The sequence below is a fragment of the Octodon degus genome, unplaced genomic scaffold (genome assembly GCF_000260255.1).
Source record: "Octodon degus isolate 3935 unplaced genomic scaffold, OctDeg1.0 scaffold00254, whole genome shotgun sequence".
Classification (NCBI taxonomy): Eukaryota; Metazoa; Chordata; class Mammalia; order Rodentia; family Octodontidae; genus Octodon; species Octodon degus.
This window is the reverse complement of record NW_004524830.1, coordinates 2,023,207-2,039,404: the sequence shown is the minus strand read 5'-3', so window position 1 is coordinate 2,039,404 and position 16,198 is coordinate 2,023,207. Positions and strand designations below refer to the sequence as shown.

Below are 16,198 nucleotides of genomic sequence, written 5' to 3'. Positions count from 1 at the left end.
GTGGGGTAGATGGGGAAGTGGCTCAGATGTGCACATTTGAGAGAAACACCTACCTCCCAGCACATCAGGTGTCCTGCAGGCAGGACTTCCAGGTTTAGACACGGAGTGGGAGGCACCAGCCTGTGGATAATTGGTAGGGAGCAGGTGGACCATGACCTTAAAATTTGTGTGAAATGAGCAGAGGTCTTAAGACACAGTGCTAATGAATATAAAAAATATTGGGGTGGGGGTGGGGTTTTATTTACCACTTTTGCTGCTTGTTTTTATTTCAGATTACACATGCATATGTCATTTTGCTGCTCTTTGCTTTATTGCTTTTTAAAAACAAAGGTTTACAGCAATTAACCACTAAGAAGAGTATATGCAGTGTGTTATTTGTTGAAACTGTACTTCCGATTTGATTTGAAACTGTCTCATTGCTATCTGTTTATCAATAAAATTTTGAAAAAAAAAAAAAAGGTTTGTGTTAGCCCAGCATAGGGAAAGTTTATTGGTGACATTTTCCCCAACATGTGCTTACTTAGTGTTTTTATGTCACATTATGATAGTTCTTGCAGGATTTCAAGCCTTTTCATGATTATCCTATCTGTTATGGTGATTCATGATCAGCAATTTTTGCTGTTACAAATGTGATGGTTTTGAACCTAGCTACTTAAATCTGTGAACCTAATTGATGGATGCATGTATTCAAATAGACTGTTCTGCTAGCCAGCTTTTCCCCATCTTTCCCCATCTCTTCAGGCCTCCCTATTCCGTGAGACACAAATATTTATTTTTGTATTTGTATAGTATTTAGTACAGGGTCTCACTATACAGATTGGACTCACAGCGATCCTCTTGTTTTTAGCTTCTTAAGCACTGGGATTACAGGCGCATGCCACCATGCCCAGTCTTAGTCACTGTCTCAGCATGCCCTGGGTGTGAGGCTGGCACAGCACATCAGGATTGAACCCTGGTCTCTGAGTCAAGACGCTTTAGTACAGTGAACTATCTGGCCGGACCAAGACACAACTATATTGAAATTAGACCAATTAATAGCCCTACAGTGGTCTTAATGTGTTCACATGAAAGGGAGAGTTGCACATTTCTCACTTTAAGTCGAATTTAGAAATAAGCTAAGCAAGGAAGCATGTTGAAAGCTGTACTAGGCCAAAAGCTACTACCTGTACCAAATGGTTAGTCAACTTGTGAATGCAAAGGATGCATTCTTGGAGGAAATTAAAAGTGCTACTCCAGTGAACATAGGAATGACAAGGAAGTGAAATATCATTACTGATAAGACGTATGTTTTAGTGGTCTGAATTGAAGAGCAAACCGGCTACCATGTTCATTTAAGCCAGAGTCTATTGCAGAGCAAGGTTTTAGCTCTTGTTCTATGAAGGCTGAGAGAGGTACAGAAGAAAAATTTGAAGCTAGCAGAGGTTGATTCATGAAGTTTAAGGATAGAACATAAAAATACAAGGTGAAAAAACAAGTGCTAATGTGGAAGACCAAACTGAGATCTTTGTTAAAGGTGGTTACATTAAACAACGGATTGTCAACTGTAGATAAAATAGACCTGTATTAGAAGGCACTATGTAGGATTTTCACAGCTAGAGAAGAGAAATCAGAAGACTGGTACTGACTTTAAACTTACAGCCAATGCTTATTTACCATTCTGAAATCCTTAAGACCTAAGACTCATGCCACGTGTGGTGGCACATGCCTATAATCCTAGCACTCAGGATGCCGAGGCAGGAGGATTGTTGGGAGTTTGAGACTAGGCTGGGCTACAAAGTGAGCTCAAGGCCAGCCTGAATAAAAGACCTAAGACTCATACTAAATGTACTCTACTTGTGTTCTATCAATGGAACAGTCTGTTTATAACTTGGTTTTATGCCTGCTCACACAATATGTGTTCTACAGTCATGGATCAAGGAGTGATTATGACTTTATAGTCTCGTTACTCAAGGAACATATTTCATAAAATTGCAGCTACTATATATATTAATTCCTCTGATGGATCTGGGCAAAGTAAATTGAAAATCTTTGATTTGCCATTCTAAATGCCAGTAAGATTCTTTGGGATTCATTGGAGGTAATCGTGATATCAACATTAATGGGAGTTTTTTTTATTTTTCTGTCTTTTTGAGTTAGGGTCTTGCTATGCAGCTCAGGCTGGCCTTGAGCTCACTTGGTAGCCCAGCTGGTCTCAAACCCACAGTGATCCTCCTGCCTCAGCCTCTCAAGTGCTGGAATTACAGGCTTGGGCCACCATGCCCACCCAGTTTATAAATAGGAGTTTTGAGAGATATTAATTCCATCATTCATGGATGATTTTTAAAAGGTGATGGGAACAGCAAGAGAATAAGAATTAGAACTAGAGACTGAAGATGCAAGTGCATCGCTGCCATCTCATGATAAAACTAACAGATGAGGAGCTGCCTCTTATGGATACGCAAAGGTGGCTTCCTGAGGTAGAATCTACTCCTGGTGAAAAATATAGGGTCATTGCTGAAATGATAACACAGGACCTAGACTATCACAGAAACTTGGTTGATAAAGAAGTATAGGGTTCAAGAGAACTGACTCCCTGGGGAGATAGTTCAGTGGCATAAGGACCTGCCTGGCAACTATAAGGTCCCGAGTTCAGTTCCCTGGTACTGTGTGCTGTGCCAGCCCCAGAACTGGGCATGCTGGTGCACCCCTATAATCCCAGCACTAGGGAGGCTGAGACAGGAGGACCACTATGAATCCAAACTGCATAGTGATGGTCTGTGTCAAAAAAAAAAAAAAGTTAACTGACTCCAATTCTGAAAGTTCTCCTGTAGGTAAAATGCCATCAAACACAACATCTCGTGCTGCAGAGAAGTCTTTTGTGAAAATAATAGTTGATGCTGTACTTTATTGTTATCCTGTTGTAAGCAGTTGGTCCAGCCACCCTTGCCTTGAGCAGCCATCACCTTGATCACCCACCATCCCTCAACACTGAGTGAGGCCAGACTACCAGCAAAAAGCTGACTTCCTGAAGGCTCAGATAATCAATAGCATCTTCTAGCAATAAAGTATTTTTAATCAAGTTACTTACATTATTTTCCTTACAGTACTGTTGCACACTCAGTAGGCTACAGTATAGTACAGATGATACTTTATATACATCAAGAAACAAAAAAAATTCAATGTGACTTTATTGTGATGGTCTGAAACTCAGATTGTAGTATTACCAAGGTTTGCCTGTGGTTCTGCTTCTATTTTTTTTTTTTTTTATTATTTTTTATGCGACTAGTTTTTAAGCTTCTAAATAGTTTTATAATTGTACTTGGGAACTAATAAACTCAAAATCTTTTAGGAGTATACAGGATTGTGGGTAACTCACCTTGATGTGATTGGGAATAGTGTGGACTGAGGCAAGCCACAGCAAGCCTGCTTCATCCAGGGGGTTAGTTCCAGCTTTGATGGATTGTTGCCATAGATGTAGAGGGGTAGGAGCTCACTATTGTTACATTCTCTAATTTTTCTAAGCCAGAAGTCCTGAGTGTTAAGTGTTGGCAGTTAGTTGTTTCCCATTTTTGCTCACAGATCGTATCTTTTGACATAAAAGGCCCTGTAGACCACTTGCGTGGTATCTCTGCTGTGATTCGCTTCTGTGAATATGGCTACTTTTATGTTCTTTTCCTGTCCCTCACCTTTTCTAATCATTTTATCTGTACTACTACAACAGACTGGCAACAAGGTGTTTGATTAAGCTGTTGACAAATTTGAGCCAAGGACGTATTCCTACAGAGTCTGGCTTATTAAATCCACACTCCCCGGAAAACACAGCTTGCTGATGTGAACTGAATGCAATCTGCTACCTATTAGCTCCTTGGTTAAAGAAGTTTCATTTCATGGTTGTCCCTTGAATTTGATGACTGTATTGAGGGGCAGGGCCTAATTTCCTGCCAAGTGAAACAGTGTGGTCCTAATACCCATGAGTCCATAATTCTAACTCAGAAGAATTTTATAACCCAGCAAGATTTGCTCCTCATCCAGCTCTATGGCAGCATGGTACGTTTTCCCTTTGGGTGTTTGCAGATGAATCTTGTGTTTATATTTCCACCTTTACCCTGCCGCTGGTGGGGAAGGCACAGATTTTATATAAATAGAAAAATCTTAAGCCCTGTGATGAAGTTTATGGCCGACAATGATCTCCAACCTTGTATCTTTACATTTTTAAAATAAATAGAAACATCACAGAGGCTCTTTTCTGTGATATCCTTGTGCATTATCAGTCCTGCATGAAGTCTGATAAATACTAATTTTTCTGGAGTATGTTTGGCCACTTTCCTGAGGGTCCCACCATACAGATTTGGAGGCATAGAACAACTGCTTTGTCTCTCTATCCTTTCTGTGTGACCTATTCAGCATGTTTTGTCCAAGTATGCCTTTGGAGAAAAAAGTATTATTAGTATTTTCTTATGAACTGTTAGCAACTTCATATTAAAAATTTGCAGGAGCATCTTGTTCTGCCAAGCATATCTAGAAAAAAATTTTTTGTTTGTTTTTTTGAGACAGGGTCTTGCTATCCAGTTCAGGCCAGCCTTGAAGACTTATGTAGTCCAGGCTGGCCTCTAATTTACTGCAATCCTCCTGCCTCAGCCTCCTGAGTTCTGGGATTACAGGCATGCATCACCCTGCCCAGCCTAGAGAACATTTCCTGTTTATGGTTTTGAGTTACTTTTCAATGTTTGATTTAAATTTTATGATGCTACTTTTGGTGGAAGACTAATTCTCCTTTCCCCTATTGATTGGCACTTTGGGAATTTTGCATGTGTCTTTGTGCCCCAGAATATTTGGTCTTCTTACCTTGAAAATTTCCTACTAGAGAGGCTTAGGTTTGTGACTTATCTTCCCTCAAGAATTCTATCCTGGAACTTAGCTTGCTTATATGTACATAAACCTTGCTTATGTATTACAAATTTGATTTGTAAAAGTGAAAGTTTAGGAGTCTCTTTTTTTAGGGAGTCATCATGGTGTTGTAGAAAAATGTAAATTATAGAATCAGAAAATTAGATATATTGCATGAGATTTCTTAGCCATAGTACATAGTGTGAGTCAATAAATCCTAGAAGTTTTTTAACTTTCAAAAACTTGAGGTCAGAGCTCCATTTTGTTTTCGTGCTGTATGACCTTGTGTTGTAGTCAGGGTTTGCAAGGGAATAAATACAGTTCAGGACACAACTTATAGGATTAATTTTGTAATATTCACCTGAAGAGTCAAATGCAGAAAAGTGCAAGAGATCTTCCCACAACACTAGAGATTCAAGAATCCAATAGAGGTCCTAGATCCCATGATAATGCCCTCCATGAGTCCAGCTGGGAGCCTAGAGCCGATGACAGTGTCTATGCAAGTTTACCGTTTTTTGTTTTGGTTTTTTTTGCAGAACCTGGGATTGAACTCAGGCCCTTGTGCTTGCCAAGCAAGCGCTTATTCTACTGAGCTATCTCCCTGGCTCCTATGCCAGTTTATAGCAAGGGTTTGCACTGGGGAGGCCCCAGCAGTGAAAACTAGAGAGTCTGCACCAGTGGGGTGAAGGGTCTGTGCCAGCAGGCAGAGGTCTCTACAGTGGAGCCAGGAAGGGGTGCTCAAGATAAGGAGCAGAGCTTCCCTGAAGAGAATCACAGCCATCCTTACAACAGTGAGGAACCCAGCACCTCTAGTGATAACAGCTGAGTTCCTGTCTGGAAACCAGCATAACAGGCTTCTCTAGGAGAATCAACAGCATGCCATTTTTCCTGCCATTTCATGCTGTTGGCAACAATCTTCAGGTAATCCTTCCACACCCAAACCACACTGATTCAGTTCAGCTGGGTGGTACAGGTTGACTATTAGTTAACCCACCACACTTGGTAAAGTCATGTTCCTTCTCTAAGACTTTCTCATTTTCTAGAAAGGAAGTTGCCTTATCTTGTGGATCCTACCAGATTATTGTTAAAGACTAACTCTGTTATGAATAAGACAGTTCAAAATTAATGTCCGTAAATTACACTGCTGTTACTTTAACATGTAGGAGGGTCCCTTGTTATTTTAAGAACTCATGAGGTTATATATGAAGAGCATGAATGGTTCCCTTCAATGTGTTTTCCTTGATTATGTCTGCATTGGAATCCTCAGTGAGGGGAGGGATTGAAATGCATGGTACTGAGCATCTCTGGATACTGGCTGCTAATGATGTGCTTTCATAAACACTCTTTGAGAAAGTGCTTGCTTTGTTTTTGGAAATGAACAGACAAAGGCCTGTCACTAGTACACAGAGGTTTGGTACTGATACACAGGAGTAACTGACAGCGTGGCCTATGCAGGGTTCCTGGATATACTGAACATACTGAATCCAGGGTCCAGTCTTTCCTGCCTTTTTTTTTTTTTTAACCTTGCTAGTACAAGTTCCAAGCCATGTGCCAGCTGTAGAAGCACAGAACTGATTTATATTGGGGACATGGTGACTCTTGAGAGTAATCCTTAAAGCATTAGGTGCGTGCAGGTTGCTCGTTATGTTTGGGAGATTCTGCCAGGGAAGTAGTGTGTTAGAATAATTTATAGAAGAATCCAGATCATACTCAGTCTTTGTGGGATGGAGCTACCCCCAAAAGTTGTTTTGAGTTCAGCATTAGAAATAGCTAACTTTGCTAGGATATTGCACCAATAATTTTGATGTGTGGGTTCACCTGATTTTGTGTTTCTGGATTGAAATTCATTTTTCAAAGACTACCAAAATGTAGGTGGTAAGAAAGAAGTATGGGTAGGTGTCCTGGATAAGTTTTTTTTTTCAAATTGAATGAAAACTTTATTTTTTACACATAAAGGTTGATGAAAAACCATGCTTTCTATTAAAGAAAATCCAACATTTCACTTAAAAAGAGTGGTGTCTAAATTTACTCATTAAAACTATTCACATTTGCTAGAGAACAGAACTTGCAAACATCCAGCATGCTGACTCTCAGTACACGGATGCAGGCCGACTGCGCGTGCTGCTCAGCGCAAGGCCAACTATAGATTATCATCATCATCATCATCACCGTCATCACCATCTTCTTCGTGCTTCCTTTTCAACACACTTGATGACTCCCTGGCAGTATTTTGCGATGATACCATATTAGTGGTAATAAGAATGTTTTTGGACCCAGTTAGTGATAGATTAATCAGAACATTGGGAACTGCTGAAGCGGCAGGAATGGAGGCCTTGACAGCAGGGGCCTGTGAGACCGTCCTCTGCACTGTAAACCTCTGCCCAGCGAGAGACACTGGTACCCCTACTTTGGCTGAAACAGACATGGCCTGCGGGGTTGGGGTGCCTAGTGTGGGGGTACTTGGTCTACTAATAACTGAACCAACACTCAACCACGGAACTGTTATTCTTCCCACAGAAGTAGATGCCTTTTTTTGGTAAAGATTTGAGTCTGTACTTTGGAGCTGTCAAGCAGTATCGATCAAGTGGTAATCTAGGACCTGAATAGGGCTTGATCAGTGGCAAAGGGGTTTGGTTTCTCTGCCTTGCAATAGCTAACAAAAAGTCTCTCAGGGGAGAAGAGGTAAAAGACTGGTCTGCCCGATACTGGATCGCCAGTCGCACATCATCAGCGCCAACAGTGGCTTTCTTGGCATGGCTTGAATCAATTTTAGCACCATCTAGAATTGTGGTTACATATCAGAAGGCAAACTCCAGCATCTGACTTATAACTCTTGGCTCATGTTCTGTGATCCCACATCCTTCAGGGTCTGTGCCATCATCTGTGCATCTTTTGGTGTGCTCCTGGGAGAAGCCATCTTGCCAGACTCCGTGGTATCTGCTGATCAGACTTCTTGAGCTACATCACCCACATGAATGTATTTCAGTCCTGATCTGGATGCAAGTTCTTTGCCTAGTGTGGTCTTTCCAAGTCCTGATGTGGCAGTGGTCAAGATGTTCGGAAGCACCATAGTCCCAGACGTGGCATGCTGTACTGGGTTATTTTGATTGTGTGAACTTGATTGGCTTGGGAACTACCCAAGGGATTTATAGGGTACACGTCTGAGTGAGTCATGGAGATACAATTTTGGGCACTGTGTCTGGTCCTTTGTGCCTTTCCTGTGGCATTGGTCCCTGCCCTGATTTCTAACCACCATGAATTCTGTAGCTTTGCTGTCCCACACCCTTCTGCCATGGTGCTTCTGTCTTAGAGCCAGCTGACCATGGACTGAATCCAGTTAAAACATCAGTGAAATTAAACCTCTCCTTCTTTAAGTTGTGGATGTCAAGGTACTGTGCCCAGAAACAGGAAATTTGACTAATATGATAGGGAAGACATCTCTGTGGAGAGAACAGAGAGAAAGACATGTTAGAAGTAGATCTTTATCTCCATCTCTCTTAGTCACCTTCAGGGAATTCCTCCCTTCCTTCCTTCCTCCCTTCCTCCCTCTCTTCCTCCTCCCCTTTCTCTATTTCTCTCTTTCTCTCTCTCTCTCTGCTAAAGCAGGACAGGAATGAGTTATGGGGCTCACTTAAATCTGAAGGGACTTTTAGTTTGGTGGTAAGAACTTTGGAGAAAACACAGACACAAGTTTACATCTTAAGCCCTTTCATTGCAGGGTTGTGTTTTCAGTGAACTTTTTTTTTATTGTTTTCTACCTGATCCTTAAATATTAGTGTTCCCTGAGGACTTAACTCTAACAGACATTTCTTGGGGTGACTTCCTGTCATTGTACAGTTCCTCCTCAGCATGCCAGACTTTCAACCTTGTATTTCTGTGTTAGTACTGCAGCATGTCCAGGGCAGAACTTGGCCATGTCTCTCAGTATCTCTTCTCCCAGAATGCCCTAGTCAAATGCAAAGGTTTGGAAGGGGAATGATGAAGCATTGAACTCAGTGCCTGGCACATGGAGGCTTTGTGCATTCTTGTTGGCTTTTACATGTTGTGATCAAACATAAACAGCCCATGGCCAAGTGGTATAGGGACTGAGCAGCCATTGTTTGGCTCTGTTTGGGTAGAGGAACTTGTTTAGTGATGGGCTTCTCAAACCAGCCAACCATCCTTGGTAGGAAAGCTGTCTTCCTTGAGAAAGAACTGGCTTTTTAAGTCTTGTGAATCCTTAAAATGCTGGGTCTGGGCCCAAGGAATTGTCACCCAGGAGCATTTTAGGGACTAACAGAGGAGGTTTCCGTCATTGTTTTTAGCTCTGTGTTGTGAGCAGATTACCCATAGCCCTAGAATCCAGAAGGTTATTTCAGACACAGCAAGGGAACTTTATTCATGGGAGCCCTCTGTGGACTCTTCTGTAAGGCTAAGGAGGCTCCCACCCCTTAAACAAGCATCTCCTATTCTCTGGGTGGATGGTGACCTGTGAGCTCAGGCCCCAGTCCCTCTACAAAATGTTCTTTCCTGTCTGGTTTCATGACGGAAAGCCAGAAGGCAGCAGAGCCCTGTAGAAAGGAGAGTGCATTTTTGTTGTTTTCTCTTTACAATAGAGTACGCTGGGATTTTGCCAGATAGATTTTCCTCTTGCTTTTTTTTTTTTTTTTTTTAAATGAAAAGCTTTCCTGGCAGATGTCGGAAAGCTACTTCTAGGGCATTGATAGTTACCAAAAAAAGACCCTGGCTTCCTTCCCCTGTCAGCTGACTGTGCACTTCGCTGCCCCACATCTGTGCTGTCCTCCACAGAATGCTGAGCCTGCAAGCACCTACTCTGGTGAGACCCTGGTCTTCTCCCACTGGCTTCCCCAGTGCAGATTTGTCTCACAGGGATAATGTACAAGTTTGTCATCTGTGTTCCCTCTGATTGTTCAGAACCTTGTTTCACCTTCTCTCCGCTGAACCTGATACTGTACTCAGATCTATAGGTTATGTTTTATAGATCTGCCTCAGATCTGTAGGCAGCCATGCTACCTTTGTGTCTGTTATTCCTTGCCATCAGCCTCCGTTATCTTCTGACTTTTTCTGTTTTCTATTTTTTTTTTTTTTAATTTTTAGTTTTTTGTATTTTAGGGAAGAGTCTGCAGGGTGTTCAGGGTCTCGCTACTAGATCGGACTTGTAGTGATCCACCTGTTTTCAGCCTCCCAAGAGCTGGGATTACAGGTGTGCTACACCATGCCCAGTCTCAATTGCCATCTCAGTGCATCCCAGGGGCAGGGCCAGCATGCCTGTTTCCTATTTGAAATGTAGTCATTCTTTCTGGGTTGAAGCTGCATGCCACTTGGGAACTGTAGAAAGTGCTCGGGACAGAAAAGCCTGGGCTGGCATCCTGATTGTCCACCACATCTATCTCTGGAAGCCCAGCTCTCATGGAGCCTACTTCACTGGGGACAATTGCCCCAGCTTCCTTGTTAGGATGAATGACATGACCCCAAAAGCAAAGACTGGCTATGTGAGGTATTCACAGATGTTCTCCTCCTGTTAGGCTCTTCTCTGATCTTCCTAACTGGAAAGACTTTGTATCCTCTGGAGCCTTATGCATTTGGTAGCCTTGAAGGTGAAAGCCCATACTTTATACTTTTATTATGATTATGTACAGATGTGCTTCCCTTCTCCCTGCATAAATAGATGCTTTGGTAGTGTTTGCCCTATGTCTTTCATAAAGCCAGCCCTTTCCCTTGTCTGAACTCTTTGTTCTACAGATGTCTGTAGATTGCATACGTGTTCTACTGAGAAGTTCTGAGTGGGGTCTCCCAGTGGTGACTGGGTCCCTGTGGAGATAAGCAGCCTACTTCTCTGCCTTTCATTATGTTTATTACCTGTTCTGGTTTTGACTCTGTATTAAAATGTATTTTTTAACAGGAAATGAGTGAAGGCATATGAAGCAGTGGCCTATCCATGTGGGCCCCAGTGTTCTCTAATGCAGATCACCATGGCAACATGGTGGCCTTCACATTTCACCAGTTAGGAAGATGAACCCTTCTGCCCACAGAAGCTGAGCGGATTGGCCACATTACTTGGTACTCTGAGTAGCAGGTCTCTTCCTGACAGGTGTGGGCCTCATTACCAGGGACCTTTCTCAGCAGGCGATCATCAGATGGCAGCCTGGCCTTTGCGTCTCCCTATTGTCTGACTCCCTTCTCTGTGAAAACGTGGTCCCTTCTACGTGGGGCCTTGCTGATGGTAGAAAGTTGGCCTGAGGTGAGCAGGTGCTGTGGTCTGTACACCTGCTGTCTTCTGTGGGCCCATGAGGAGCCTAGGGAGGTACGAAAATGTTGTCTGTGGAGTGGTGTGGCAGGTCAGTTAGGAGCTGCTAGTGAGAAATCAGGCAGTGCTGTTGTATCTCTTATCACCTCTAAGTTCCTGGCTGTCCCTGCCCAGGGGCAGACAGCAGCCTCCTTTTTTTATAAACCAGCCTATCCTTTGTGCTTCTGCTGTGTGGCATCATGATGGAAGGGCAGGCTTGTTAGCTCCTGCTTTCTCTTTGTTTTTCTTTGTCTGTTTCTCTCACTGCTCTGCTGTCTTCTTGTATCCCCCTTTTTCACTGTGTGTCTGTCAGTCAGTCTGTCTGGCTGGCTGTCTATCTGTCTCTGTCCTTCTGTACGTCTCACTTCAATAGAATACATTCAGCCCAGGTGCAGGCACAGTAGGCCTGGATTCTGACAGCTACCCAGGAGGGAGCCCATCGGTCCTAAAAAGGTATGAGGCCTGGACGTATTCCTGGACAGCCTAACCTTCCTTTCTTCCTCCCATTAATGTCAATGAGCCCATCCATCTGGCTTTCTGGGTGTTACATGAAGGCAGCTCTCAATTTGGTGGAAGCTGGCAAGGTTTGAAGATTCCTGGCAAAGCGAAAGACACATTTACCCCTGGGGGTCTCATAAAGAAACTGTGCTTACAGCAGTGTGCAGCTTTGCCTGCACTTGTCCCTCAGTGTTAAATCAAGCCTGTGTCAGGCAGTGACCTCCACAGAGACACAGAAGCCAGCTGGCCAAGCCTTCGGTCCCCCAGAACACTGCTCTCCTTTTGGTTAAGTGAGATTCTAACTGGGTACACCTAATATAGGATTGGCCTAAGTGAAGGTCCAAGTGCAGGGCTGAGATTTGCTTTTGGTGGTGTGTATGTGGGGAGACCTAACCTACAAACCCTAGATTGTTTGGCATAAGGGGCAGCATTCCGAGGTTGGAATTCCAGCTATGATAGTTATGAGTTTATGGGACCTTACTGGGTCTTGCTCCCTTAGAGAATTCTTTGCTGATAAGGATGTTTGAGAGCTAGCTAACAGAGAAGCCTAGGAGTCTTGTTTGCTCTCTCCTTGCTTTGTTTCATCACAAGAACACATGTACCTTGATGAGAAGAACCTGCTGTGGAGACAGACCAGATTCTGACCCCAGGGCTGCTGCTTGCTATCTGTGTGCTCTTGGAGTGATGGGTACAATTTGAGGAGCTATCTGGCCCCAGTGATGCCTCTACTGGCCATAGCTGTGCGGTCCTCACTCCATCACCCATCCTGCAGAGAACTGATCTCCCCCTGGTAGCAGCACCTGTAGTCAGAGAGCTGTATCTTACGGCTTTGACCTTAGTACGGTGGTTGGTCAAAATATTTCTTAAATATGTATTTGATTAAAGTATAACAGTAAGCATAGAAATCCCAAGTCAATAGCTACATGTATTTTTACATAGATGTTACCACTACCTGGGTTCAGTACTCCCCAAAGATAATCACTGTTTTGACCTCTATCACCATGAATTGATTTGGCTGTTCTTGTATTTCACATGGTAGTATATGGTATGAAATTCTTTTCTTTCTGGTTTCTCTGGCTCTACATTGTGTCTTGTGAAATTCATGTTATAGATGGTAACATGTGCTTTTCCACTACTGTGTAATATTTCATCGTCTAAATATACTTGAATTTATTCATTCTACATGATGGATGTTTAGGTTGTTCCCAGTTTAAGGCTCTTATGACATTGCTATGAATATTTTTATATATGAATTTTGATGAGTTAAAGTGTTTTTGTTGAGTATGTCTCCTGAAGTATGGTTTCTGAATCTGAGTGCATGTATGTTTAGCTTTAGGAGCTACTTCTTAACAGGTTTCTGAAATGGTTGTATCAGTTGACATGTAATATTACCCTTCAAGTAATGCATGAGAGTTCCAGTAAGCTTTCGCTATTGGTGCTTTAATTTTAAGTATTTTGGTGGAGATTTAGTTCTACTCACTATTACCTAATTCTGGCACATTTTTACACCGTTCTCTATACCTTGTGCTTCTAAGCAGGAATGGCCCATTCCTGCCAGCTGTGGTACATGGGAACCAGTAGTGCTTTCTCTTTCTTATGCTATTCTGAATATTTCATGTACGTCAAACCATACAGGATATGGTTTGTGCCTGGCTCCTTTCACTGAGCATAATGCCATCCAGGATCTCCCATGGTGTTATGTGTGGATATGTCATTATATAGATAGATATTATCTGTTCACCAACTGGTAGACATTTGAGTTGTTTTCAAGCTGTTTTGTTTTTATAAATAATGCTTATTAGAATACTAATAAACAAGTTCTGGACTTTATATTCTCCCCTGTGTATTTTTAAATATTTTGCATAGTAATTACTCAGTGTCTGCTGTATGCTTCCCCTTAAGTTTCATTGTTTGAGGAACTGCGAGCCTATTTTCAAAAGCTACTGTAGCATTTTACATCCCACCAGTAAGGTGTGAAGATTCCCATTTCTCCATATCCTCCTCAGCTGCTGTTATTGTTTCTCTTTTTCAGAATAGCAATTATAGTGAGTTTGAAATTTTGATAGGCGTCATTTTGAATTTCTAGGTCAGCTTTTAAAAGTCATTGGCACGTAGGTCTCTGCTTTGCTGTGTTTGCTATAAGGCATCAGGTAGAGACACACATTCGTGAAGAACTCATTCTTTCCTCACTGGATTGCACACGGGTTTGTGTCATTACTCACCTGTCTCTATGTGAGTGCTGCCTTTAAATTATATGCAGTTAAATTGGTCCATGTTTCTTTGCTTCTGCCAGTGATACTCTCTTCTAGCTTCATGCTAGGTCTGATGATCTCATGGGTTCTCCAAATTTGCTTTTTAAGATTATCTTGCTTTTCTTAGATCCTGTGCATTTCTCTATCAATTTTAGAATCAGCTTGTCAAATTAAGATCTACAGATCAGTTTGGAGGGAGTTGAAATTTTAACATTCTTGAGTCGTCTAGTCCCTCATACACACATTTGTATTTATTTGCTTAGGCCTTTCTCGTAATGTTTCATATGTTTCGCTCCACTGATCTAAGTATTTTGGTTAGGTATATGCTTAGTTCTTTTTTAAATTTTTGTTGTTGAAAATGCTTTTGTCTTTAATTGCATTTTCTTGTTTTTAGTTTTGTTTATTGCTGGTATATAGAAGAGTTAATTTTATGTGTTGTCCTTTTGCTCTGCAAGCTTGATAAATTGATTCATTGCTTCACATATTGTGCCATAGTTGATAGATTTTCCTGTATCATCAGTGATGTCATCTGAAAGTCATAGCAGTTTTACTTCTTCCTTCCAGTTCAAAATTTGGGATTTTAAAATTTTCATTTATTTATTTTTTTATGTTGTTCCACTAGCAAGACATCCAGTAAAATTTTGAATGAAAATCATTGTAGGAGATATTCTTAATTGTGGACTTAGGGGAAGATACCCAATATTTCACCATTAAATATTATATTAGCAATAGATTTTTATACATACTCTTTCAGATCCCTATTCTTAAATTGCTGAGTGTTTCTAGAAATTTTTTTAAAACTAAAATTTTAGTTTCTTGATAATCTACTTGTACATTTATTTTGTTTTCTTGACTTTTGTTCTTTATTTCTTTAACTTTTTTTCTTAACTCTTTATAGACTTGTTTTTTTCTCTTTTTTAAGCTTCTTAAAGTAAAAGTTTGAGCTATAGATTTTGAATCACCTTTCTAGTATAGTCTTACACATTTTCCTTTAGACACAGCTTTAATGTGTCATTCTCACTTTTAATATGTCATATTTTTATTATTACTTAGCTCAAGATATTTTGATTCTTTCATGATTTTTAAAAATATGAAACTATTTGGACTGTTAGAAATATTCTGCTTCCAAACATTTAAGAATGTCTCTACTAATCTGGCCATCTTTGTGTTGTTGATTTCTAACTTAATTCCCTGTGGTCCTGGAACATACTTCCTATTATTTCATTTCATGACATTTATTGAGATATGTTTTACAGCCTGTGGTGTGTTCTGCAGAGTATTGCATTGTTCTGGGAAGAAGTGCATTTCTGCAGTTGTTGGTTGTAGGAGTCCATGTGTCATTAGGTCAAGTTGGATACTTGGCTGCTCGGATCTTCTGGGAAAGCTCACTGATTTCTTTGTCTTCTGTTAGGCTCTAATGAGGCTTTAGGGTTTGTCTATTTTTTTTTTAACAGTAACCCAGTTAGATTTTACTTTTTAATACTTTAAAATAAATATATTATTATTACTTAATCCCTCATACACACATGTATATCTAGGGACTAGAAGACTCAAGATATAAGTTAAGATTTCAACTCTCTCCAAACTGATCTGTAGATCTTAATCTGACAAGCTAATTCTAAAATTGACAGAGAAATGCAGTATATATATATAATATATATATAACTTTTATTTGCGTAAAAGTGATACTTTTAAGGAAATGTCTTTTGTAAACTTATTTCCTTAAAGTCTGCTTTGTCTGATATCAGTTTAACTCCTTTAACTTTCTTTTATCATTTGGTGGGAAAAACCTGCTTTTACTTTCACCTTTTGTATGCCCTTTACAGTTATAGTTTTGCCTATGGTAAATAGCATATAATTGAGCCATTTTCTTTTTAATTTGGTTTGGCAACCTTTGTGTTAGTATTTCTCAGGCAACACAACAAGTTTTCTCTTTCCTCTGCTGTTTTGTTTCCTGTGGCAGTTCGGTGCTTCCGTATGCAATCATCTCCATTCTGGAGGATTTGCTTCTGTATTTTTTGCACCAGTATATTATCCCATGGGCTATCGACTTTCACAGTTTGCAGCTATCATTAGCCCCACCACTAACAATAAAGAAACAGCCTGTACAGAAGCTCCCGGGGCCAAATGAAGTAGCCAGCAAAGCTTTTATTTGATTGAGTCAAGGTGAACACTAATGCTAGGATTATGTCAGAAGAGGACTTTGGGCTCTTAAACAAGTGGACATGTTGAATTGAAAACAAGTTTATTGTAAGTTGCGAGTTCACTGGTGATGTGGTTTGTTTTTGTTTGTTTT

The 16,198-nt window shown here is 41.0% G+C and overlaps 1 protein-coding gene and 1 pseudogene across 6 annotated transcripts in view; one reads left to right on the top strand and one right to left on the bottom strand.

Annotated features, from left to right (window-relative positions):
- Chchd6 (coiled-coil-helix-coiled-coil-helix domain containing 6) overlaps positions 1-16,198 on the top strand; it is a 264,538-nt gene that overhangs the window by 100,206 nt on the left and 148,134 nt on the right. The window lies entirely within an intron of this gene.
- LOC105740974 lies at positions 6,858-7,820 on the bottom strand (annotated as a pseudogene).